Source organism: Apteryx mantelli, chromosome 1, assembly GCF_036417845.1.
Source record: "Apteryx mantelli isolate bAptMan1 chromosome 1, bAptMan1.hap1, whole genome shotgun sequence".
Lineage (NCBI taxonomy): Eukaryota > Metazoa > Chordata > Aves > Apterygiformes > Apterygidae > Apteryx > Apteryx mantelli.
Window position 1 is genome coordinate 156,622,663 of NC_089978.1, and position 26,570 is coordinate 156,649,232.

The 26,570-nt window shown below is 38.6% G+C and overlaps 1 long non-coding RNA gene across 1 annotated transcript; it reads left to right on the forward strand.

Moving 5' to 3' along the window:
• The first annotated feature begins 1,202 nt into the window (after positions 1-1,202).
• Positions 1,203-26,333, forward strand: LOC136993623 (uncharacterized). The gene is made up of 3 exons (XR_010886014.1): positions 1,203-1,344; positions 2,966-3,028; positions 26,252-26,333. It is a non-coding gene; the product is annotated as an uncharacterized lncRNA (long non-coding RNA).
• Positions 26,334-26,570: the final 237 nt, after the last annotated feature.

The following is a 26,570-nucleotide window of genomic DNA, read 5'->3' on the forward strand; positions in this document are numbered from 1 at the left end:
ATCTGACAACTATGACATTGTCCCAGCTGTGATAATCTAAGGGGAAGTCTGGGATTTATTTAAGGATTTGTGTATCTAACAGCTTGCTCTTTTTTCTAGCTGCTGACCTGGTAAAAAATCCCACAACTACCTGCAAATCTTTCCTTTCTCATGGTAATTTTGTGAAAAAACAAAATGCAGTGCAAGACTTTCAACACTAGCATTTTTTCTACCTTCACCTTGCATCATGACGTAATATTTTTCCCTTTCATCTCACTACATTCCTCAGTGGTCCCAAGTGCATGGAGCAATAACCATTCCTTACAACTGCTTTCATTTCCCCATGTCCCTTTAATATGTTCAGTGAACAGTGTGCCAAATGCTATAGCCTACCATCTTGCTGAACACTATCTCTGTTGACAGCTGGGTTCTCAGTGGTATAAAAATTACAGTGGGACAAACAGGAGCCAACATTTCTCAGATATGGTAGCTCAGCTCTCTGCATATGTATAACAGCACTGCCTACATGCTCTTTTAATGTGTTGTTACTTCATATTCAAAGATGAAAGAATCAGCACAAGAAGAGGTGATGGACTGTATCATTTGCAACAGAGCCACGTCTGAGTAAAACAAGGATATATAGATTTATTTTGTCTGACACCATACCCAACAGCTTATCCCCACAGTCTATGTGAGCTGTCAGCCCTTCTCATCCATCAGCCTAAACAGCATTCTACTTCAGCAATGTTATTATCTGTCTTATCTTCCTTTCTGTTGCACCTGGTGGGGAAATGATGCTTTTTGATGGATTTTCACTCAGGTCTATTGTTTTCTTTCCCTTCCCTTTTAAATAAATATCCTGTGGAGTGCAAAATTGGAAGGATTTCAGAGCAAATTTTACTAGCAAGGATAAACAGAATTCTTTTAGCATTTATTCTTTTCAAACCTTACTGGGTCTGTGCTTCACAGCCTCCATGGGTCTATGTGTTGATGCAGTATATTTGTGAACAAATACACAGTGTGGAACAAATTTGGAGTTTCTTGGTTAGTCCATATTGAGCTTTTTGCAGACAATATCCTACTGGAGTCAAAAGGAGCTGTACAGACTAAGCTTCAGATACTCCGTATAATCATACAGAGCCCAGTTGATACGTGGTAAAGTCAAGTCCACGTCTATGTCATCAGTACCAAAATGGACCTGCTTTCTATTCTAGTAGTGATGGGATCCTCTCTCTGTGTCAGTACCCCTGAGCAGGACAACGAGGTCAGAGAGTGGGCTCTGAATGCAGCATGAGAGACTTTCCATAGGTGGGAACTGAAGATGACAAACTTGGGCTCCTTTTGGCAGACCTCCTTGTAACCCAGGTAAGCAGGCAGTGTGCAGATGCTGGGCTACCAAGAGGGACATGTCAAAGGAGATGGTGCTGTGGGAAATTTACACACTTCTGGAGGGCTGAGAGGGGCTGCCCGATTACAGACATGCCCACGAGGGGTCTCTGCTGGACACTGAAGGGAGGACACACAGTGTGGCACTGACATCTTTGTGCTATGTTTCTTCTCATCCTACCCCAAGGCACACAGTGCTAACTGGGAAATTTATAGATCATGGATACTACTGCTCCTCAAGGGGGCTGGGGACACTTGAATGCACTTGCTGCAGCCCAGGGTAGTCTCTCATCATATGTCTCTCTTATCCATTGTTGGTTGGGTTTGTGACCAGGAAGAAAAGAGAACTTTTGCTTTCTGTGGGATAGGTTGTGAGAAGTAGTGTTTCCCCTAGAGATCCCTAATTTTTAATCTCAGCTTCCTTTCTGGTAATAAAATGGTGTCTATCATCTGTTTTCTCCATAAACACAACCTGGAGCACTTCTACGATAACTCAGTTTTTGGGGGGATTTATGGATTGTTTTTTCCCCTTTCATTGCTGTCCAAACAGACTACCCAGACAGAACCAGGATGCAGCAACCAGCCTCAGTATTTGGTTAGGCCACTTCACACTGCTTGGCCTGTTGCTTCCAGAGGGTTACAAAGGTCTCCCTGCAGTAATCCAGTGGCTTCCAAGGCAAGAGTGGAAATAGGACTATTTTCCCTTTTTACCTATTCAGGTCACTAGAGACACCAAGAGCTACCACACATCCCTTTAATGTATAATAAATGATCTCTACTGCTTTGTGATACATGAAGCAAAAAAGCAAATAGTGGGATTGATTAGCTGAAGCATTCAGTTGAAATTAGAAGCAGTCCACTGAGGAGACATGCAAAGCAATAAAGCTGATTGATTGCCAGAAAACCAAACGCATTGTCTTTTTTTTTGCTGATAATTTCAAATTAATGCTTTTATCAGTATGTAGATTTTCTAATCGCTTATTGGTGTGTGGCAAGAAGATGGCTGGAATAGATATATTTAGAGATAAGGTTAAATACCAATTGCTGACGTGACTTAGGAAGTTGCCTGAGCCAGATTCTCGGTAGATTGCTGCTGATGCCATAGAGGTTCTCCTTAAATTCCCAACAAAATGTGCAATAATAAGATCATTAGCTATTACTGGATGAGTTGGTCTTCATATTTACGGAGGTCTGAGTCGTGATGTCCATGCTGGGAAGCTGGAGGGGAAAAAGATTTTTCTGTGAACTTCCTTCATCCTGATCACAGGCAATGGGACAGCTTCATCTTTTTTGCAAACCCTCAGCACTCTTCATCACCAACCCTATGAAAGCTACACCTTGGAAACAGCCAAAGCAACCAACTTCATGCCTGAATGAATGTAATCAGCACCAAACTGTAGGGATGTCTACATCATTATGTTCAGGGTAGATGGGAAGTCAGAAACTGAATTTTATCATCAGATTTTATTGGAGTCCTTCATCTGACATCATAGGGCAGCACAGTCATGTTCTATTTATTACTCAAAGCTTGTGGTAATTTCACATTCAAGCTCTGAAGTGGTAATATTAAAAGACCAATAATTCTTTTTTTTCTCTCTAGTTCACAGGTTGAAAGATAACAGAATCTGAAGAAATGAATCAACATGGACATGCAATCAAAAAAGTTAATAGCATTAATCAGAAAGACAACAAATTCAGTAATAATTCTCACAAAAACCTGTTGTTAAATCCCAGCAGCTAATTGTACGTTGTTAGCACGAACTGCTTGCCAAATTCTAGTTATGACTAATTCTGAGAGGCTCATTTTTATTACAACTGTGTTCAAACGATTTTGTTTATTTAATAGTTTAAATGCTACAGTTAGAGAAACTTAATTTCAACTGAAAGTATTTTAACCTACTGCTTTCCCATCTCTGACTGTCATAATTAAAAGGAAAGCCAGTGTAGAACAACTATAAGGAAGCCAGTTAGACTGAAAATTGCCTGTGGTACAATAACGACTTGGAAGTGGCAGGCGATAAAAATGCATGATGCATTCAGAACAGTTTATAGTGACAATTATGAACTTCTTGAGGTATCTAATCCATGATGGATTGCTTTATCACCAGCATTGCCTATATGTAGTCAAGGAAGGACAGCAAATGAAAACCACTGGCATGCAAAAAGTTGATAATGGAGTGTATCTGCAAAATCGGAGCTGTTTCAGCATGCTGGCTGTGCATCAAACACTGACAACAAAACAGTATTTGCTAAATATAAGAGGAAACAGTCAAGTCAGAAGTGACAGTTAATTTGTGGAGCCTTTTAATTTTCTGAGTAAAGGGAAAGTAAGTCATCTGCAGGCAAGTCAATGATCTATAAAAAATAAATGTGATACCATAGCCCAACACCAAAATAAGGCTGGGCAAGTCTTCAGCGGCTGAACATCTTCCTTTCTTGGATAGTGTAATACTTAGCCATGCTGACATTTAAATTGCCCTCCTCATGCCTCTGAGGCCAAGTTTCCAAAAACTCATTAGTGATCTGGGGCCCTTATTTTTCTGATTGTTGAACAAAAAGGAGTTTTGAAGGGCAGAATTAAAATGAAGTGCCTCTAAAGTATTTCTGTTTGGGTCACTCACAGTTCAATTACCCCACACCACTGTCCAGTTTTGACAATTTGGCACAATGGTAAATGCCACCTCTCTCAAAATTCACTGTTTCAGATTGCCTACTGATTCAGAAAGACGCTGTCCTGCCAGTTACATGCAGTTCATACTCTGAAGTTTATCTCCTCCCCTGCCAATGGCAAAGTTTGTCTGTCCTTGTGTTTCATATTTGTTCGAAAGGAATGTGAAGTTTTAGACCTCAAGTTGAAACCTGCATGTTAAAAAAAAAAAAGTACCAGCCAGTTTTGATGCCAAGAGGCACACGTTTCAGCACCGCGGCATGTATATGTAAATACTTACTATTAGCTAACTTCATGCTTGTTTGTTTTCCTACAGACTTAAAATGGATTTGCAAAACCTACATTATCTGTATTTTCTATTTGATATGTGTTCTCTAATGCAGTGGCTAATTCTCGTCTTTAGTGATTCCTCTGTTTTTGGTTCACGTGTATGTTACAATCAGTTACAGTGTGCATTGTTATGAATATCTCTATACCCAGACATATAGCTATTTAAATTGCTGAAGTGTCCCAGTGTCCTTAACAGAGAAATGAAATATCATGGCAAATGAGCTACCCTTCTTTCCCAGGTGGTGGCATGTCATAGTTAAGATCATAGTTCAGACATGTTGGGATTTGTCACTAAAGGGATTTGAGCTTTTGTCTTTAAACAAGTTCTTTCTATCAGTGCACACACACACACACACACACAAAGATTCATGGCTTATTTATAAGGAATTTTCTCCTGGCATCACTGAGCCTTGTGTCCAGCCTAGAACTCAGAGAATGCAAAACCCAAGAAATATACATACGCACATGCTGGCACAGACCTGCACCCATTGGCGCTTCCATAAATTGCCATGGTATAAGAATGATCTGCAATGCCTGTTTATTCTTATTACTCACATATCTGAAGGGAAGATATTGGTTTAGAATGCCTGCAGGATTAGCAAACAGCACATTATCTGTAAGTTTCATGAAGTTAACAAAAAATCACTAAGAGGCCTGCCTTAGGGTAATAGGTCTAGTGAACCCACTCACTCATGGTACAACACAAATTCAAAAGGACAGAGCTTTGGGAAAAATACAACTGCAGGAGTGAAAACAGGTAACATGGTATTTCATCTTGTTATTTTTTTCTTTTGGTAACAACTTTCTTGATTGCCTTTTCTTCATGCCGATTATTTACTGAGTATGAAAAAGCAATAAAAAGACTGATTTTTTTCTCTTTGTTCAAACTTAGTTTGATACTTCCCCACTATTAAATGCTGAAGATGGCATCAATATGAGGAAAACTTTTGTGAATAATTGAAGATAGGGGGCAAAGAGGGGTGGAGAAACAACCTCCTTTTTTTTTTGCTTGTTTCTCTTTTATGATTCTTATTTTTAACTCTGAGTCTTCTTATTTCAGTGCACATTTTTGATAAACTTGGTGACATGGATTTACAAGTGATTATTTTTCAGCTTGTATCTAACATCAAAGGATGTTCTGAGAAATCACATTACAGTTTTCAGCTTAAGATTTGTTTATCACATACACATATATAAATACAGTTTGGAACCCAAATCAGTGGCAGCATAACATTTATTTGTGATTAATCTCTGCTAATAATCCCTTCCCCCCTTCCTTCTTCTTCCACTGAAAATTGCTTTTGAATCTATTTGCATGATATGACTTGTCACTACTGCTGCTGTTTCTTCCCTGGTCACCAGAACACAAAATATTGCAATTTCAGTTCTAGGACAAAGCTCTTTCTACCTTAATTTTTGTCCACTTGACTGTCAGGGGTGCAGATTTCTGGATTCTCCTTGCAGGCACAGGACTCGGATGACAGTAGAAAGGAAACAGAAGATCCTTTAGCAGCTTCCCAGTTCGGGAACCTAGTCCAGCTTCCTGTCTGTGTGCTGTCTGGCTACAGCCCTAAATAACCAGGGAAGCTTTCTGTAATAGTGTGTAATAGTGACCTGGTCTTTCCCCCCAGTGCTGGTCTGACAGGCTGGAGAGGTAGTGAAAAGCAAAGAAGTAGTTACGAAAGTAATTCTTACTTGGTCCTATCTAGGACAAAGAGATCTCAGCTAGACAGATCCATCAATTTCATGTCCTTTTGTTCCCCTGAAGCACAGGACAAGCTGTATTAAAGACAGGAAGAGTGCCCATATGCTTTACAGGGACAAATGTTTCATAACTTGGGCAAGCTTTGCAGTGAACTCTGACTGGTTGGATTCTTGTGCTTCTTTGAAATACATTACTTGTCCCTTTCAGTTCCAGTGATCTGGACCTTGAACATGATCTTTGGACATGCTTCTTGGAATCACTCACAGGGCTGCTTTGATTTTCAGATACTATGTTTAGACAAAATGGAAAAGTGTGCCCGGAAAAGAGTTATGGACTACAGTGCTTTTCCCCTTTCAAGTCAGGTTATTTGGACTCCTTGAAGAAGAAGAAGATGAGATTGTACAGAGTTTATAACAGTTGCATGCCACAAAAAAAGGAAGGTATATATTAGTAAGATGTTAATATATGTATTACCATTGCAGTACTAGAATATATATAGATATACCAATACAGATATGTACATGTGTATTTTGAGAATACTTAGACTATTCTTTCTAGCCATGTCCTCAGTGACAGATTACCACCAGTTTAACTGGATTAAGATAAAGCCCTTATGACAAATGTGTATTGTGATCTAAAGCCACCACCTGATGCAACACACAAAAACATGTTACATGAATACTGAAAATTTGGTTTCATACTGTATCTTTAAAATACTTTTAGAAACTGTGTGAACAAAACATATATTTTTTCCAGGATCCAGACTTTAAGATCAGGTCTAAGTGGTAAAGGATTTCTATAAGGCTAACTTTTGGATTAGGTGTATAAAAATAAATACTGTCTGTATAATAATATTTGTTTGCAATACATGCTATACTTTTTCTTTGGACTTGTTTTCAGCCATGTAAAATAGAGTGATACCTACAAACTTTTTTTTATTGTTTGTTTGTATTGGGTTTTTTTGACCCAAATACATTAAATGTTGACACCTAACCAATAGGAAGATGTCTGTTATATATATATTAAAGAACAACAATGATATTTCTAATCAGTCAGGATTTTACCATAAACGGGCTTTTTATTGGTAGATATTTTTTCTTTTTTTCTTTTTTTATTCTTATTTCAAGAAGGTCAAACCTACATTCTTATTGAACTTTAATTCTATTATAGGTTATTCTCTGTGATTTGCCTGTCTAAGTGGATGGTCAGAAAATTTTATTGCATTACCAAAATTTGAAAAGTATCAACTGAAAATGACACATACTCCGGTTTTCCAGTGTAGCATCAGTAGAGAAGGTAAAGAGGAAAAAAGGAAAGGAAATGGCTATGCCTTGAGTGGACTGTTTGGTGTATTAAATAATACATAATTAATATGTAACTGATATGTAATAATTAATACACAATTAATAATTATTTAATACACCTATTAGAAATTTTTATCTCCATTACTTCTAAAGAGGCTAAATAAATAGATAAAGAAAGGGGATTTCCAAACCACTCTTCATCCTGAGACCATCAGTAGCGGCCAAAGATGTGATATCATCACTGAAAATACCATTTATAAGGTTGGACTGATTAAAGTGATGGAACTGAAGACTACAGAGATTGCCAGCTTAAAAACAGTGTGAGGCAAATGAAATATGTGGTCTGCCTATGAACCTTAAATGGTTCAAGAGGTTTGGAAGTCCAGTGGAGGCTGATATGGTTTGACTGATTATATTTCAAAAACTCCTGGGACCAGAAGCTAGAAGTTAGGCTTGTTATGTCTTAGCCCTCTAGGACGAACTTAGAATGTTTTTTTTTGTTGTTGTTCAATTGCAGCTTTTCATTTAAATTGGAAAATAAATTAGGAGCTATGAAGTCAGTCAGCCTCACCTTAGTCCCTGGAGAAATCATGGAGCACATTCTCTTGACATCCATTTCCAAACATGAATAGCAAGAAGGTAATCAAGAGCAGTCAACACAGATTTACCAAGAGCAAATCCTCCTTGAGCAAATAGGATGTAATGACCCAGTTCTCTGATGGGCATTTGCCTATCGCTATGGATCTAGATGGGACCTTATTGTTGCCTGCCACTGTGACCCTTCCATGAGATCTGAACTCTCTTTCTGAGAAATGAGTGGCTAAGCAGTTCACTCATCCTCCTCCAAAATCTCCAGAGGCTTTCTGTAAACTTCTGAGATTGCTGAAAACCAGCAATAACTGTGCCACATACGGCGCAAATGCACTCATTAGAAAACACAGGTGGTGTTGGCTTCCTGTGGTGTTTAAATACAACCACAGCAAGTTCTAGTTAGAATGCAGCACACATACAGCATCACTGGAAAATCCAGATGATTCTAGTTTCCAAAGCAAATCATCTGAGTCTGCAGATTGTGTTGCTGGTTAAGCCTTACTGGAATTTTTTTTTCTGGATACTTTCCATGGTATTTCTCCTGCTTTTTGAACATACATTTGCTTCTTTCTTTCTGGCCACTTTAAGCAGACATCAGCTAAAACAAATTAACCGGATTTGGCTGGTAAATCTGTTCTAAGCAGCTTGCATTGAATGCTAATGCACAATTCACAGTGTTTATTACTCCTTGAATTAAGTTACTGCATTTGGCATTACTTTGAAATTCTAATGGGAATGTTGGAGCCTACCTCAACTCTGACGGAGATTAAAGAAGCACAGGGTCTAGTCTCTGACCACACACAACCATGCAGACTGCCTGGGTCTACTTCAGTTTGAAACTTTGTGTTTTTTACCAGAAGCTTTAGGCACCTTGCATCTCGTTAGTGATTAAACAGCAAACTGGCTATGCCAGCCCTGAGGAGATCTGCATGGGAGGATTTTAAGAGGGATCCCTTAGGCAGCATTTATCTTCCTAAAAATATCAGTGACATTTCTGCAGTCCTCTATGAAGCTATTTAATAATTTTGAAAACTCTCTCAGGGACAAACAGAAAGTGTTACACAGATTTCAGCAACCAACACTTGTGCATTCTGACTATCAATACAGAGATTCAAAAAGAGCTTGATTTAGGGAAGCACAATGATCAAAGTCAGATTCCATGCTCCTCAAAGGCAATGGAAAGAGTCCCATCAACTTCAGTGGGATTTGGAGCAGGCCAGGATAAACACTGAATAAAAAAGTTTTCTCCAGCCCCTCCATTCTAATAGCTGAAATTCATAGGAAGGACAAGAACTTTTTATTCTTTTAAATCAAAGAATTTGAATCAAATCAAAGAATCTGCTCTTCTTAAGATAAAGATTCCATAAATTTTTTACCCAATCTTTCTTTTTTATTCCTACATCAGGTGGATTTTGTGTGCATTTGCGTTTGTGAATATATCTCAAGTCTGTCAACTCAGATTGCCTAACAAGGAACAATTTCAGAGGCTGGGAATTAAATCCCAGTTCTTTTTATTTTTTCTTCTCTCATAAAATATAATGTCTGTTCAATCCATATGTTGGCCATCAGTGCTACAGATCTCACAACGCTAGCATACACAGCAAAAGGCACCTACCATGCTGCTTGGCAGATATTTGGGACTCAGGTGTGCTGTACAAGAAGGGAGCTCCATACGTGCTTGTTGAATTGACTTGGTAGTTACAAGTATAACAGTGCTTTTCTAGACTTAGGCTATAGGGAAATAAGCTTCTCCTTCTGTTCCTGTGGGCGGCTATAGAAGGATAATGCAAAAAACTAATCATGTCAGTTCTCTGGCTGGTTGTTTGGCAAGGCCTAGTGGTGAAGCTGCTGTTCCTTCTGCGCCATGGGTTCAAGACTCTCTCTACCTTGTCACAGGCTCTTACAATGAGCTCTGCATGCATGTGGACCACCTCCTGCTAGTCTCAGCACAGAGTCTATGTCTCATTGGAAGCAATCAACTATCATCAGGAACTCTGGTTTTGTCTAGTGTGCCAGTCTGAGCTGCTGCTAAGGTGTCTCTACCTGGATTGAAGGCAATAAAGTGCATATCTGACTGTGCTACTCCTCGAAATACTAGGCAAGCAAAGTGGCAGTGTGGCTAAGAACTTGCCTCCTTGCAGTCATGCAATTATATTTTACTGAGGAACTGGCCAGATACTTTGTTCCTTAAGCCAGTAAGGCTGATAGTATGATAAAGGATGATGCCTCTTTGGGCAGAAGATAGCACAAGTGAACAGAGGACTTTTAAATGGGAGGACTAGGAAAACATGAATACAGGGACTGTTAGAAAAAAAGGAGAAATTGTCTTCCCCTGATACCTTCTGTAGGAAGAAAAAACTGTGCATTTTATCTTAATACCTGGGAAAGAAGCACTGGGAATTGTGTCTTCCCCAAGGCAATGACTGCATTCTTGTTGTTTGCAACTGAGCACACAGGAAAAGGTTTGACTTTTTGTGCTCTTCAACAGGCCATATTTTTATGTCTCCATGTTTCTTTTAGCACTTTACCACTTTGATGACAATCCTTAACAGCTAATAAACTCACAGACTCTGAAGGAGGAAAGCATTAGCAGCATTTCACAGATGGAAACTGGAAGCACAGGTTAGAATAGGACCTTTCCACAGTGTCATAGATTAATGCTGTTTCTAAGGTCCAGGTATTCTTTGGTTTAGGTTACTGTCTTATACCCTGAATCAGCTTTCCTATCCAGTAGACTATCCAGCTTATGCTGACAACTGTTAATATGGACAATGGCCGCAGTCTCTGTTCGGCTTATTACATAAAGCTATAAGATGGACCTAAACTACAAAAAATTGTCTGAATTTTGAGTACTATAACACTGATGGGGTTTTGCTTCAGCAGTGTAGTCCAAACCCCAATGAAGGTTAAAGCAGCCACAAAACAGGTTTGGAGTAAGAAGTTTCTACCCAGTACAAAGTTTAAATTTAGCAATTTGGCTGAGATATATCTCTTCTCAGAGCACCAGATAACAGCTATGTCTAGATTACTCAGCAATTGTACTACAGCATGTCCTGGTCCTCTGGTCAGAAATGTGGCTGGAGGACATTGTGCTTCCTTTCTGATGCCTCCTGTGGAAATCAAGGTATGAGGTGCAAGGGAGAAATGGCTTATGCACAGCAAAATGTTTCCCCAGTGTGGGGTCAGGATGGAGTCAGGGTATGGACCCAAATCTGGGAATGTGCGATTACTTCTGAGTCCCCCACATCAGAAGCTGTCAGTATCACTATAGTGTCCTCTTAGGGCTAAAGGAGTGGGACATAATTTCTAGGACTCAAGAAGAGTCAGAGCCTTTGTTCAGTTATCAGAAATAGTTGCTGCTCTCACTACTATTAGTTTAAACTGTAGATGTGCAATCCCACTTTAAGAACCAGCTGGGAAAGGGTAGAGCCATTCCTGCTTACACCTGTCTCCATACGGAGTTGATCAATCACCACAGGTTCAGGCCTCAATCACTGAAGCCTGGGGCAGGTGTCATTAACTAAATAATTACTCCACATGATACGAAAGTGAAAGGGCAGAAGTTCCTGCCTGCTAGCTTTTTCTTTCAAGATGCTTTATACAGCAGGATTTTTGGAAGGAAAGGAAGTGGATGAGCAACTCTAATTCCTATTTAAAAGGAAATGTTTTTCTCTGTAACAGAAGACTGAAAAGGTCAGGACAAAGTGCTGAGCACTCGGCAGATTTATTCAGCAGTCAGACTTTGTCATTTGTAGAGGATGCTGTCTAGGTTATTTCTTTCTGGTAATCCAAAAATCTTAAAAGCCAATGTAAGAACCTAATTCTGGGTGGAGCCTAATCATTCTAAAGGCAAACTAGCCATGCTTTAGAGGAAATTCACAGAGTAGTTGTCTGCTAGAAATGAATTAATAGTACCCAGAGTTGGGACTGGTAAGAAGAGGAAAGGTTTTCTGGGAATAAAGGACAGAGAAGCATCTTAAACAAAAAATAGATGCATTTCGTTACAGGAACAGAAATTGTCCCATGTTGTGAGAATTATGAAAAAGGTGTCCTGGAATGTTCTAGGAGCTCTTCAGTGTGAAAGCGTAGTTAGAGCTTCCACATCTATAGCTAGAGCTCCCTTTGAAAATTCCTATCTTTGCATCCATAATACCCTAATAAATTACTAGTTTTCAAATTTATTTTGGGGAGCAGCCCAAACTTATTTTTGGAGGGCAATTCTGATTTTTATAAGATATTTATTTCTTGTTTTGTGCTAAAACTGGTCAATAGCATTGTCTACCTCTCTGGCAAGAGATCTCTCAAGAAAAGAAAATAGTCACTTGTGTCTGACACAGCATTGTGATGCTTGCAGCTAGGCCTCTGCCCCCTCTTCCCCCTTTTAGGTTACTGTTGCCTTTATCTAATGCTCTCATGTTGCTGATTGATAACTCATTTCCATGTTTTCTTTTGACCTGTGGTCCTTCAATTTCAGTGTCTTCATTCATCAAGCATCAGATTATTGAACTTCAACTCTCATCACTCTATCATGAGTTTTAAAGGGTCTAGTAAAAGCAAGCATACAAACCCAAAGTTATCTGAGAATTTTTTTTTTTCCCTGAACTAGTTGACCTGGATATGAAAACCTTTGACTTAAAGGAATATGTTTCTTGGATGCCCCTAAGTCTTTATCATGTTTCAACGAAGAACGCTTTCATAAACGTTTTATCATTTGGGGCAATAAAATTCTCACGTTACCTTCACGACAGCATAGCCTACTGTCAGGGTCACTTGATGTACCTTCAGCTCAGTTATAAGGTGATACTGCTGTCAGAGTAGTCCACGAAGAGTCAGTATAATGCCCTAACAACTGTTAAAGAGGTACAAACAGTGATGTAATCCTAGAATATTAATATGTTTTATAGTTTTAAGATAAGTTATTTCTTTCCATGCCATGTGTTTGAGGGGCAGAAGGGGAATCCTAAGTGATGTTAATAAGGGGCTTGAAAAATCCTACCTATTTTGTGACGCGATCAATGGCTGAGATGAAAGCATTCTCTTGCTGATCACAGTCTCTTTGATTAAAATGAAAAGGGAAGTATATCACAGTGCTAAAATAAAAGGAAATAACTGAGAAGATGTTTCAGGCTGTGCTACTTTTGCCACATCTGCCCAGAGGATGAGCAGCTGTTAAACAGTGCAACGTGCTGTTATGTTTGCTCATCTGTACCTCAAATAAGTCTCTAGGTTGCAACTGGCTGTGCAGTACATACCAACATCAAATCTCCTGCTATGGGTTCATTAAGAAACAAAAGGTTTTAATCCTCCTCACTGGAATGATGAATCCCTGCTTCTTTTTTAATGGTTTTCTTCCTATTTATTTTTCTAAGTTTGGGAGCAGTAGAAATGAAAACCTGCTCCAGTCCTTTATACACATTCTTTCTCAACAGTCTGAGTCCTGAGTATGGAGTGTGTCTCTAAATGGATATCCTTGACAACCGTCTTTGCCCTGGTAGCTATCTATGGTTATAGAGTGCCGTATCTGTACCCTGGATCTGTGCTGTTGGTCGATTTGTGTCTTAAGTTCTGTATCTTTTGTAGGTTCTCTGTTGGCCTGTGTCTGCTTCCTTCTTAAATGACATTATCTATCTGATGGGTGACTGCTTATCTTGTATGCGCCATTATTTGATCTCTCTCAAGTACATGTATTTCCTGGACAGCTGTATCTATAATACTTTCCTATCAAGTAGGGCATTTTTCTTCCAAAATTCTTTCCAGCAGTTTGCTAATATGAACAGGCCCTTCCTCTACAAGAGTCACGTGCCATTTCTCTGATGACTCTTTCAGCTTCTGGGGAACTGACTCTTTAAATGTTAGTAGGTCACATTCTTACTTTGTGTAAGTTCTTAGAGGAAGCTTCCAATCACAAAATGAAATCCAGTGAGAATCAGCTTGGGAAGTTGTGCTATCCTTGAAATCAAAGTAAAGAACAAGGATTCATAAGTTTACTGAGATCATATTCTGTTTAGCAAAAAAGTATAAATGCAGTACACATAAGGAAGCAGGGACACCACTTCAATTTTCAGTTAGATATCAGGAATATTTGAGCACTGGGAAGAATTTCTTGTACATGAAGAGACGAATAGAGGTGTTCATAGAAGGCTGAGTTTCATCCTCACCAAAGAAATCAGGCATACGAAGTAAAAAAGGATGCACATAACCTTTGGCAGTGTCCTTTGAATGAATGAAACAAACTGCATAGCATCTGTAAGAAATCGTGTCTACAATCTTATCCATGAAGGAAGCAATAAAGGAGCTCCATACCACCTTGTCCTCTACCGGGCTATCAGTACCTATTTCACTTTTAGTACAGTGGACATAGCCTTTGGACTCTGTAAATCACATTAAGAGTCTTAATGGAATTAGATCTTAGTGAAGCATGTATAGTAATAGACAAATTCCAGTCATTCGTGTCTGATCTGCTCTTACTGATCTTACCTGAAACTAATGCCACTGTAACAAGTATTCAAGATGTGCAGGTGGTGATGAGGCTACAATGACAGGGAAGAAATCCTTGAAAAATCGCTGTTGCAAAAACCCTTATCAATATGTCTCTGAACGAATTTGATGCTAAACAGAAAATGGTAATTCTAGTGTCAGGAAAGACTTCCCAAGAAGACTCCCCAGAGAAGCAAAGGGGTGCCTAACTCTGCTATTAGGAAAACAGGATTGCATATCAGGCAGGAAAAGTAAAGGAAGAATGCTGTTTGGTAAAAATATAGCTGTATGCTTTAAGAAAAAAAAAAAAAGAGAGACTTCTGTTACTTAAAACACAGCCAGATGTGGCATTAACTTTAAATGCAGCTTTCTATGATACTGTAGCATTTCAAGTCAATATTCCCAGCAGAATAAAAATGCATAGAGGTTATAAAGCACAACAAAAACTGACAGTGTCATAGATAACAATTCCCTCTGGCACACCTGGAAAATATTTACAGGAAATAGGGGAGAGAAAAGATGTAGTAATTCAGGATGGAAAAGTCTGGGCATCATTTTGACTTGGAAATCTGACCCAAGAATAAAGCAGTATAATCAGAGAACCAATTACACTTGAAAGCACCATTAAAAACTGTTTGTCCTCCTGAATATCAAAATGGAGAACTTAATAAATCACATGGCCTAGAAAATGATGTAGCAAAGGCAGTACTTAAACACTGCATTAATTGTGGTCAGAATGATATCTCTCTTTTCTGTTTCATCTGTTCTCCCCAGATACTTAACCTGACCTTCCCATTTGGTCATTGATCAGGCTAAATGATCCATTTATTCAAATGGGAAATGTTGGAGTTACAGGTGTACTACTCTGTAGTATTCATGATCAAATGTATATCCCCTCCCCTGGATAACAATTATAAACATAGGACACGATGGGAATCACAGTAAGCTGTGAAAGTTGTCTCTCTGAGAAATGAACTATGTTGATCACCCCTTCAAAGTCCTACAAAGGGGAATGCTGGAAACTGCATGGCCTCACTAATCTTTGCTACCAAAAGAAGAACAAAAATGCATGATGCAAATAGATGACTTAGAAAAAGAAAGGAGATGAAAACGGAGTTGGTGCCTCCATCCTGACTCTCATTAGCCTTTATGTGAGTGGTCTTTTAGTCATACAAGAACAAAAGAACAATGAATGTCTTGGAAGACAAAATATCTGCTGTGAATTGATGCTACAGTCCTCCTACAATCTGAACTAGGCCATCTTTAGAGAAACTTATACTATCTCAAAACTGGCTATTTTGTAATAAACAAATGATATTTTGCAGTCCTAAAACAGACAACACAGAGCAAAATTTTAATGTTACCTAAGGTTGAGCACACCCTCTGTTTCATAAGCCTCCCAGTAAATGTGTCAGTGAACTTCAAAGTAACTATCAAAATATTGTAAGAGGAAAAATATACCATTCTGCACACTGGTTCCAGCCCCAAGGAAATAACTCTCTAATATGCACTTCTCCAACAAAACTGCTTCTCTGACCTTTCAAAAGTGTTGTCTTAGCCCCTCTGACCAGATAAAAAAATCTAGGCAAATAATTCATAGAATCATAGAACCATTCAGGATGAAAAGGGCCTTGAGTTCAATCTCCTGCTCAAAGCAGGGTCAACACTGAAATCAGACCAGATTGCTTATGGGTTTGTCCAGTCAAGTCTTGTAAACCTCCAGGGACAGAGATTCCACAATCAGTTTGGGCTTGATTATCCTCACAGGAATATTTTCTTCTTTCTATCTAGACATGCCTACCCCTGCACAAATTTATGACCATTATCTCTCATTCTTCTCCATGCATCTCAGTAAAGAACCTGGCTCCATCTGTTTTGGGGACCTCCTTGTATGTACTAGCAGATTGTTACTAAGTCCTCCCCAAACCTTCTCTTTTCCAGCTAAGTAAGCTCAAGTCCCTTAGCGTCTCCTTACAGGGCATGTGCTCCAATGATAGTAGACACTCAACGGGAACCATATGATGGCAAGTATCTGTAGTAATTCTGCAGTAGTAACATCTGCAAAACATAGCCCATGCGGCTCTCTATGAAATGAACACTCAGCTTTTGGTGCCATCTCAGCCAAAAGTAGCAAACATTTCCATTTCCCCTGATTCCCAAAGCAGTAGAATGTCAAAATAAAGTCTGAAGGGAAACACACTTCACTCTCAAGACTGGGATGTCATCTGATATCTGTACCAGTAAATAGTCCCATATGATGTTGAAAGGGGTGCAGAAAATGTGATCAGTAACAAAAGCACAAATTTCTTCCGTTTTTAAGTTGATCATTCCAATAAGCTAGGGTCTGTTCTAGCCGCTGGTTTGCAACATATACAGCCAACTCCAGTGGATCCAGAATTCAGCATTACAATTTAGAGGTGGCTAATGGAAGATGGATCTAATCATCACTGCCCTACGGGTTTCCTGTAGAATAAAATGTCAAGTTCAGGTTTGTTTTTTTTTTGTTTTGTAAAAGCTTTTCAGTTGCTGCAGGCAAGGATACCAAAGCTGTCCTTTAAATCTCTCAGGTGAGGACCATGCCTTGACAAATAAATATCCTTAGAGAAATGGAGCTTTCTGCAGGAATTTTGAAAGCTTGTTTATGAAGGAGCAACAAGATTATTTTAGTCCTAAAATACACATTTTATTCATAAACCAGATTCATATGAATATTTTCTCTTGCAGACAAGAGATTAATGAGCTGCTTCCATCCGTTGATAGCCATCCTCTCCCTTTCAGCCCTTGGGTGTTGTGGAACTTTTTCAGTTTCAAGTGCCCAAACTGTGCCTGGGGACCCTGGTTTTCAGGTTGCATGACTTGCTGGAGCAGGAATATGACTCCTTTTTTTCCAGTTGCACTACTGATGCATTTAGTTAGGTTTGGACTCCAATCTTTCCTTTTATGACAGACCAGTGAGGATATAAAGATACTTTAACAATGATTTACAGCTGTCTTTTAAAGCTGTAATAACCAAGCTCAGATACCACCTTTTGTCAATATGCTCAATACTCTTGTTAAAACATTTCTTGTAACTATTTCTTTTTTCCCAGGAAAGATGAATTGGGAAGAAGTTCTCTGGACCTTTTCTCACAGGAGTCTTATGTTATTACATTTGTCAGTTTGATTAAATACAAGATGTTTTCTCAAGGTCGATTTGCCTTTACTGATCTGTTCACATGCATTTAGCCTCTCAGGCTGGCCCGGCTCCATCAGGACTGATGACAGTGCCAAGTTATACTCCCATTTCTGCATCCACAGCAGTGATGTTCATGTGAAGTGGTGGGATCTGGGGAATAGGGCTTGACATATCTCCTGGTCCTTACTGTGGAGTTGCTTTCTGACTTTCTGTAGCAGCGTGCTGTTAATCTGCTTGTTCCTTTGGAGAACATTAATAATAGCTTGTAAAAATATACCTCTCCTGTCCTGGCATACTTCAGGTTATGTTTAGTCTCTGTATTCCAGCTGGTGGCAAAGCATAGATCTATGTCTCATAACCTGTAGTAATGCAGCTTTCATGCCTTTACATGCCTTTTCTTCCAAACTGAGGCAATGAGGGTGTTTTGAGAGCAGCTTTATGCTACAACCTTGCCTGTTGCCTTTAATCTATCCAAAGAGAAAAGAGGCTTGACTGGTCACCCAGTCAACCACTTCACAAAATGTTTGGAAGGAATTGTGAGACTGGAGTATTGTGGTCCTGGCTTTTTTGCTGTATATCTGAGTCTTCTGGTGTTACCTGCACTAATGTCATATACAGTGGAACCCTTGTTCAGAAGGTTTCTTACAGATTGCACAAAAGAAATGTGGATTTGGGGCCCTGGCCTAGAAATTGTTACCTCATATCAGAGATATATCAGAGCAGAGTAATAACCTTTGGCCATCTGTCAGGGTGTGGGGAAAATGATCTCCTGAACATATTTCCTCACCAGTGCTAGGGAAGCATTATAGAAGTGACAATGCTGGTACTGCAAATTGCATGATAAATCTAGCTTGGGATCTAGTGATTGGGAGGTGATGGTTGGAGCAGGAACAGGGACCAAGTATACGGAAGAGAGCACAGCCCACGGGGAAATATGAGAGATACTGGAGAACTGGCAGTATTTGAACGGTTTCACACTGGCATCCTCATTCCGGAATGAGCCTGTTAAAGGCATTCTCTACCATTAATCTCTACTTCTTCTCTCAAGCCATCCAGCTCAAATAAGAAGAAAAAAAGCATCATTGTTCTTAGCAAGAGGGTTTTTTAATTATTATTATTGTGTGAATTAAGGGTAGCATTTGAACAGCAGTGACAGGAATTCTGTGTTTTAGAGCTTTGATGTCCAAGTGTTTGTCCACAGCAGCTGCTTTGAATAGAAAAGCTACCAATGAATAACGCTAATTGATTTTTCCCCCTCATTTTACCACTGTATGATGTGGATGTCTTATTTTTATATTGTCTTTGAGAAGTTCTTTGAGTTTGCCCAGACTTTGAATGATGATTTCATACTGCATGTCCATTTCACCATCTGATTGTTTCATTATGATCAGGAAAATGTAATGTACATTTGTACATTAATTTGTACTAGCAATGCCGTTAGAAACCTGGAAAGTTTCCTTAAAGGGGTGGGAATGAAAATCTGCCTGTATTAGTTTTGGTCTTATTTTTGTCCCGTTCCTTATCCATTACAGATTCTTAGTTTTTATTTTCTAATGACTCAATACGCTGAGGAAGAATTCACAAAGTCTTTAGGGTTATGGTAAGGGTAAAAGTAAACAGCTGAACTCTACAGCAAATCAATTGGCTTGAAGGAAGCTTAGCCATCATCCTCTTGACACTTGGGCTGGGGTTCGCTGCCCTCAGCTGCCCTCTTATCACTTGGAGACAGAGTATCTGATTGGAAACTAGGAGCCCAGCCATGTAGCTTTAGTAAATCAAAGCCTCTCTTAACAAATTAAAGCATCAGCCTGTTTATTCCACAGAGGTGGTGAGTGATGTTATTTTAATGAGTAAAAGCAGGGACTTATGGTCTGCAACAGTTATGCGTCAAAATGAAACAAGTATTTTAGGATGTGGCTGGAGCGAGAGTGTGTGATATTCACAGATTGAATCAATAACATGACTACTATATGAGCCTTAGCATTGTAAGACACACAAACACACATATAGCAAAGAAAGTTTAGCTGACAAATTTCTTTCCTTCTTTTTTTCACTTTTTTTAGCATAATTTCTCTACCCTCCATGTTACCCTAGAAACCCTCTGTGTTTTGTACATCCTGGGATGATTACGGCACGTGTCAAAGAACACAAAATGCCTTTTGCAGGATTACTCCCTCCTTCCTTGATGGATAGGCTGCAAATATATCAGTGCAGTCATTTGAAGGTATTTTTCTCTCTTTTCACACTTACTGTAAGCATTTACTTAATAAGCTATCCTTTTTCATTGGATTGCTGAGTGTTATTTATGACAGAAATCAATGTATTCAAACAATCCTTTGATGCTGCTCTCTCCTAATGAAATCTGGGTATTCAAAATGTGATAAGCATAGTCCGCAGAGGTTAACACTGTGATGTCTATTTCCTACTAAGTGTATAAGTGATTATGGGCCTCATTTCTTCATTCAGAAGAGTAGGACTAACTCCAATGGTGAGAGGGACAGCATAACATACTGTTTTTATCTCTTTTTACTGCAGCACACGCAGATCCATCTGGATGGCTTGGGGTTCATTCTCTGTGCTCTTTGTGAATATTATCCTTGTTTAATATCAACCAAAGGGCACATTATCTTCTGATTTGTGTGCTTTATAGGGCTGTCTGATTTTGTGCTGGCTACTTTGTTATTAGTTCACCAAATTAGATGTGCAAAATGAATGGAACTTGGCAAATTAAGTTTTGGTAGAGTAAAAAAAAATGAACATTACATCTTTCTGCTTAGAGAAAGCAGATTTCTTTAAAGTATGATTTAAGGAAAGCATGATTTCCTTAAAGAAAACCATTTATTGGAATGGGGCTTTTCTTTTGCTTGTAAACCTAGTCACTTGGGCTTACTGACAGCCTGTCTGGCTCAGTCACAGATTCAGCCTGAGCCTAGATGGCTTTTCAGAAAATATGCTTCAGATAAACATATTTTGTTGGATTCAGTCCAACCACAAGCAGCTCTTTATTAATGATCTGGAGCTTGAATCGCAGCTGAGCTTGGATTTGGGGGTTTACAATTCAATGTTAAATCTGATACTAAATCTGAGTCCTTATTTTTTTCATATGACCTCTCCCTCTCTAGAGAATTAATCACAGACACTGAAATTTATAGTAACATATTCCTGATGACTGAGACATTTTGTTTGCTCTGTGCATTTTAACAATTATACAACTCACAAAAAAGATTAATTGCTACACAAAAGAACCCCCAAGCCTCATATATATTACCAATGTTGAAAATATTAATCATTATCTGACAGTTTGTAGACTAACTATATTGAAATTAAAATAGAAAAAAGCTAGTATGCTCCTGCCATCAGTAGGCAGAGAGGGGCAATAAAATAAGGGTATCTTTTTGCTTTGAAGAAATATGTGTGAAGTTTCCCATGGCAGGTTAGTTCCTTTTAGCAATGTCTGTGATTTTGTTTTTTATTCTTCTTTAAAAGGTCAGTGATAAATGCCTTTTGTAATTCTGTGTTAAGCTTCTCTCAGAAGTCCTTCTTCTATATTTTGTTCCTTTAAAATCAAGTTCCATAGCTCTGTCCCAGTACTTTAAACAGGCAATCCCAAAATAGATCCGTATTTCCATAACACTGAAACACAGAGATTCAGCATTGAGAAGACAGGTTATTGCAGTCCAACCTATATAGCAAGCTGGTCCTTGAGGTTCACTCCTGAGACAAAGTAGTTTGTTTCACAAAAAAGGCTAATGCATGAGCCAAGACAGCATCTTGATTTTTCCTTTTCAAAAGCCATTTATAAAAGAGAGAAAGTGGTGTCTGTGGAATATTGGTGCATCTGACATTCCTTTCCAAAGCATCCAAAGGTACTGAGTCACAACTGGAAAGGTTACACCCATCAAGGGGAAAATCTGAAACAGAATCCAATTGAAGTCTCTGCTTAAATGTTTGAGTTTTGTCATTTTTCCAGCAGCTGAGGCAATGCACCAACTTGCTTATTTTAATTAACATCCTCAAAAGGAACATTTACTACATAAGGATCTAACAAGGACATCAGAGCACAGAAAACAGCAGACGGATCCCAAGACTTTTGATTCCCTTTGAAAAAAACAAGAAAACAAGCTAATAAAAATTATTTAATCCAAATCCATAGCGTGACCATGTTTTGTGAAGTCACTCTAGACCAAACTGACAATGCAATTCATTTTAGTGGAGTAACAGTCAGGCTGTATTTAGCTTAATAAAGTATTAAGGTCTTTAACAACAAATCAAACCAAACTATTATGACAATTAGATGAAGGAAAAATCATAATCAGTGTCCCTGCTTGACACACGCTGTGGGGCAAAGCAAAACATAACACTCCATTGGTCTGAGGCCCATGAATCCCAGTTTTCTTCCTGTCTGCTTTTGACCTCATACTTTTAAGAATTCAAGGTAAAACTATCATCCTTTTGATGGAGAAAAGCTGATTAGAAATCCCTTTGGATATGACAGGAACCATCTGTCATCCACTCATGGGAGTGGTTGCCTGTCATTTAATGAATGATGCAAGACACTGTCAGAGATTGAGATACTACCATCTCCAACTTCCAGCAGGCAGCAACTAGAAATTTTTAAACTGAGAACTTCTCCAACTATTGCACAGACAGGACTGGTCATAGGCCTCTGAAACAGTAGCAGGCTCTGCAATGTGCAACAAGTCACAGTGCAACCTAAGCATTTTCCTCAATGAGAGGCTATGTAACAGTCCTCATATCAGTGATGGTTTGGAGATCTTGTATGACCTCACATTCTCATATTCTGCCTTGTAATCAGTATTGGCCCAGATGTGATTTTACTTTCAGTCCTGTGATTTTCCAGGGCTTGGTCCTTTTATTTTGTATGCAGTTACTTGTCTTTCATATGAATCTTGCACCAGAGCCAGATTCTACCTTGCACCAGGTAGACATAAAAACACCATCTAGTAGATTTTTAGCCCATTGCTTACCAAAGGGAAATTCAAACCTCATTTGTAATTCAACATGTTCATCCATCATTCACAGAATATTCCTGACACCCTTTGATAAAGCATTTCAGTGAGGTTTGTGAAAAGCAGTTAGGAAAAATTAAAAACATCTGACCCACAAACTTGGTGACTGTGGTGTTTTCACAAGAGGCATGGTATAACAAACAAAAACTGGGAGCTGGGAGTGAATAATGCCACTGATGTGAACTCCAGCCTGCTAATTAAAACTCCACAGTAGCAAATGTTTTCTATCGTATGCTAGTAGCAGCAGTGCAGTGCTAAAATTAAACTATGGTGGATATGATGTGTCACCCCTTAGAACTAATTACCTCTATTCAACACTGCACTATATAAATAAATAGCTTTCCCCACCCTTGTCACTGGTAGTGCCTGATATATAGAGACGCATCTTTCTGCTAACGCAGAATCTTGACTTATGGTGATGCAGTCACAGGGAGGTGATTCAAAGCAAATTCTCTTTTTAAGGGACATGGTGGGCTGAGCAGCCCAATATTAACTTTAGCTGTGGGCTGGTATCATACTGTTTGTTTGTAGGATACCATTTATTTTTGGGTACCTCCTATTTTTGGTGGGTGGAGGAGGGTGACACACATCCCCCAGATGTAAAGGCCCCTTCCCTCTCTCCTCCCTTCCATGCCCTTTCACTGAATATTCTTCAAGTTCTTCTTTAATCTCTCTCTCTCTCTCCTTTTTTTTTTCTTTTTTGATCTTATGAGAAGGTGAATAGGCTGATTTCAGCAAGGCTAAGTCAAATGAAAATATCTGAGAAACGTTAGAAGTAAATTGCCTTTGTATTTGTATTTGATGAATGCTTTAACACTGAGAAGACTCTCGGGATTTTCTCATCCCTTCTAGGATACCAGTGGTACAGCCTGCTTCCCAGGCACTGATGTGGATGCAAGTAACGGACACAAAACCAAAAGGATGTGGGAGGGGGTAGGCTAAGGTGATTATCTGTGGGAATAATAAGATTTCTGTTTCTTCTGTTGTTGGTCATGCTGAGGTCCTTACTTCTCTGCACTTTCCTTAGACGAATGGCTGTAAACACCCATCATTTTGCAAAACAGAGGATGGCTAGTGGATAAAGGGGCTCTCTGATACCTGCACAGTTGTTTGATAACAAAAAAGATGTCCTGGATTCTTGGACTGTTATTTTTTAATTATTATTTCAAATGCCATTTACTATGGCTTTTTATAACAGAGCATGTCTCTGTGTGTTTTCTTATATATGTGTTTGTTTGTTTTTTCCTCATAAATATGTAAACTTTGGGGTTTTGGCTTTTTTTTCAGGGCTCTTACGACAATGTGAAGCAATGAGAGAACAAAGGTCTTTAAATAGAAATAAATACAGTATTCCAGAAAGGAAAATGACTTCAGATACTACAGAAGCAATTCAAAGGGCTTGGTTGTGCCTTTGTTTTGAAAAACAAATGCATATATATAAGAAGTAGTGATTTTTCAAAATGTGCTATCGTGGTTTCAATTTCATATAGAAGAGGAAACCTTGTCAAGCGAAGGTTATGTTCTATTTTTTGAAAAAAAAGGAAGGGTACTTTGAATGTATCCTACTAAAACCTCTGAAGGGGGTCTCCTGCACCACTGTCAGCCTTCTGTAAGGCACCTCAGTATCATTTCAGACTCCTTGTTTGGGGAGGTGGGAGGTGTCTCTGCGAGTCCCAGGTGGTTGTAGTGGCAGCCTGGAGGAGAAGATATTTGAAGAAGAGCTGTCCTGTCCCTTTGGGTCATGCTTTGTTGTTAGCCACGTGGTTGTTAGTTAATGAGCTGGGAGGAAACTGCAGGGAAGCCCAGCATAGGGCAAGTAGGTCGTAGCAGGGTTAGAAGGGTGCCAGAAGAGACACTGAGCATTTTAAATTCCCTGTTTCTGCTTGCTGTTTGAATTTGTGTCGAATCATGCTTTGAGTCTTCAGGGAAACTTTGGGGAAATTCACTTCCTCAGCTCTTTGAAATTATTCTGCAGGAAAGAATGATCCAGGCTAAGGCTGGCAGCATGAAAAAACAATATAAAAATACATAAAAAATTAATATACTACTTTTCAGTTTGCCAAAACTCATCCGATGAACTTATTGACACACAGTAGTACTAATACCAGGAGCTCAGCAGAATCCCAGAGGGGCTGAATAAGACCATGTAGTAGAGAAGACTATCCAAAATTGCTATAATAAATATTGTTAAAGCTTGGTGTTTCTAGAGAGCTGTAAAACATCATGTTTCTGAGTGTAAATCATCCACCTGGAATTAGAAGCTGGGAATATGCTGAGGAGTCCTGTTGTACCTTTCCCTGGGGCAATCGAAACATGGACACACTGAAAAATGGAGACTTCATGGACTCATGGAGACAGAATGATAGTTTAAACTGACAATCACCATGTTTGTAAGGGCTCACTTCCCTAAAACGAACAAAATAGATATCTGTGGGATTTCATCACTTGCATTATCACTGGGCAGCATGAAGAAAATGTGGAAACTCCCCCCACAAAATAAGTGATTTTTTTAAAGTCCTTTTCTTCAGTAAGGCATTTGATATTGTAGCAGTGCTGTTTGTTTTCATTCCTTGTCTTTTGTTTTATTTTGTCATTTTTAACAAGGCAGTGTTTTGTTTTGTTTTGTTTTTTTCCCCTCAGGTTTATAATATAAATAAGGGGATCTGAGTTCTGAGACCAAGTAACTAACAAAAATATCAAGGCTGAAATTTGTAACAGTATGCTGGCATTGTACTGTTAATTATACAGATGTCTTATGCAGCTACAGATAACTACAGAAGCATTTTGTCTTTATACATTTTTAATGATAAGAAATTGATAATAGAGTTCAAGATAAAATCATATAAAAATTCAGTTTGGTATTGGACTGTAAATACCCCTAAATGTGTATTATAAATTGATTCAGTAACCAAAAACCTCGTTTAAGAGGAGTCTTTAAATTAAAGTTATTCTTCTTTCCATGATCTTGTCTACTTTCCTATAAACTTTCTGAGCACAAATTAATAGGAAGGTAGAAAAACATCATGACAACGTCAATGTGATTTCTACACTTTTTTGTTCTGTGCATGTTATCTTTCTTTCACAAGAAATATCAAAGCGCATTTAAAGAAAATGAGCGGTTACGAATGAATAGTTTAATGATATTTCAAGTATCATGACTCTGAGAAACCTCAAACAAGATTAGGGACCCAACATGCTAGATATTGCATAAAAATTACAGTGGGAGATGTTTCTTGCCCTCCCCTTGCAAGATTACTTGTTCAGAGACAAGACAGAGCCCTTATTTATAGATGAAGAATAGCACCACAGATTATAATACATCTATTTATTTTCAGAGTCTATGATATATTCTTCTTGAGAAAAAAGTAAACAAAATACACTCTGTTGCTTGGGCATCACATACTTTGAATTATGGAACAGCAACTTCTAAATTCCTATGATCTACATTTTGACCAATACACTTACTCTGAGAAATAAATACATCATCATGATGCAAATAAAACAGTGCAAGGAATTCGTAAATAAGGACAAAAAAGTAACAATATGAACCAGTAATACTAGAGCATCTTTGCATTATAATTCACAAAAATGCTTTTATTTCAGCAGAATTAGCAACAACCGAACTGATAAAAAATGACCACCAGCAATGACAACATTTGGAATTGCACAGGATCCAAATAAAACAAAGACGCTACTCTTGAATTGAATATAAGACCTAGCAAGATCCCAGATCTTCTGGCAACAAAGTATGTTCTTGGTTCAGTTTCAGGTCACAGTTGAAAGGCAAAAAGGAAGGTTGTTTTTGTTCTTTGTTCTGAAGAAAATTCTTCTCTCTTTGTTTAAAAATGTTCATTTAAATTTCCATGTCTATGTGTCTTATTTTAGGACTTAGAAGTAGTTCAGAATACTTCATAACATCCTTTGA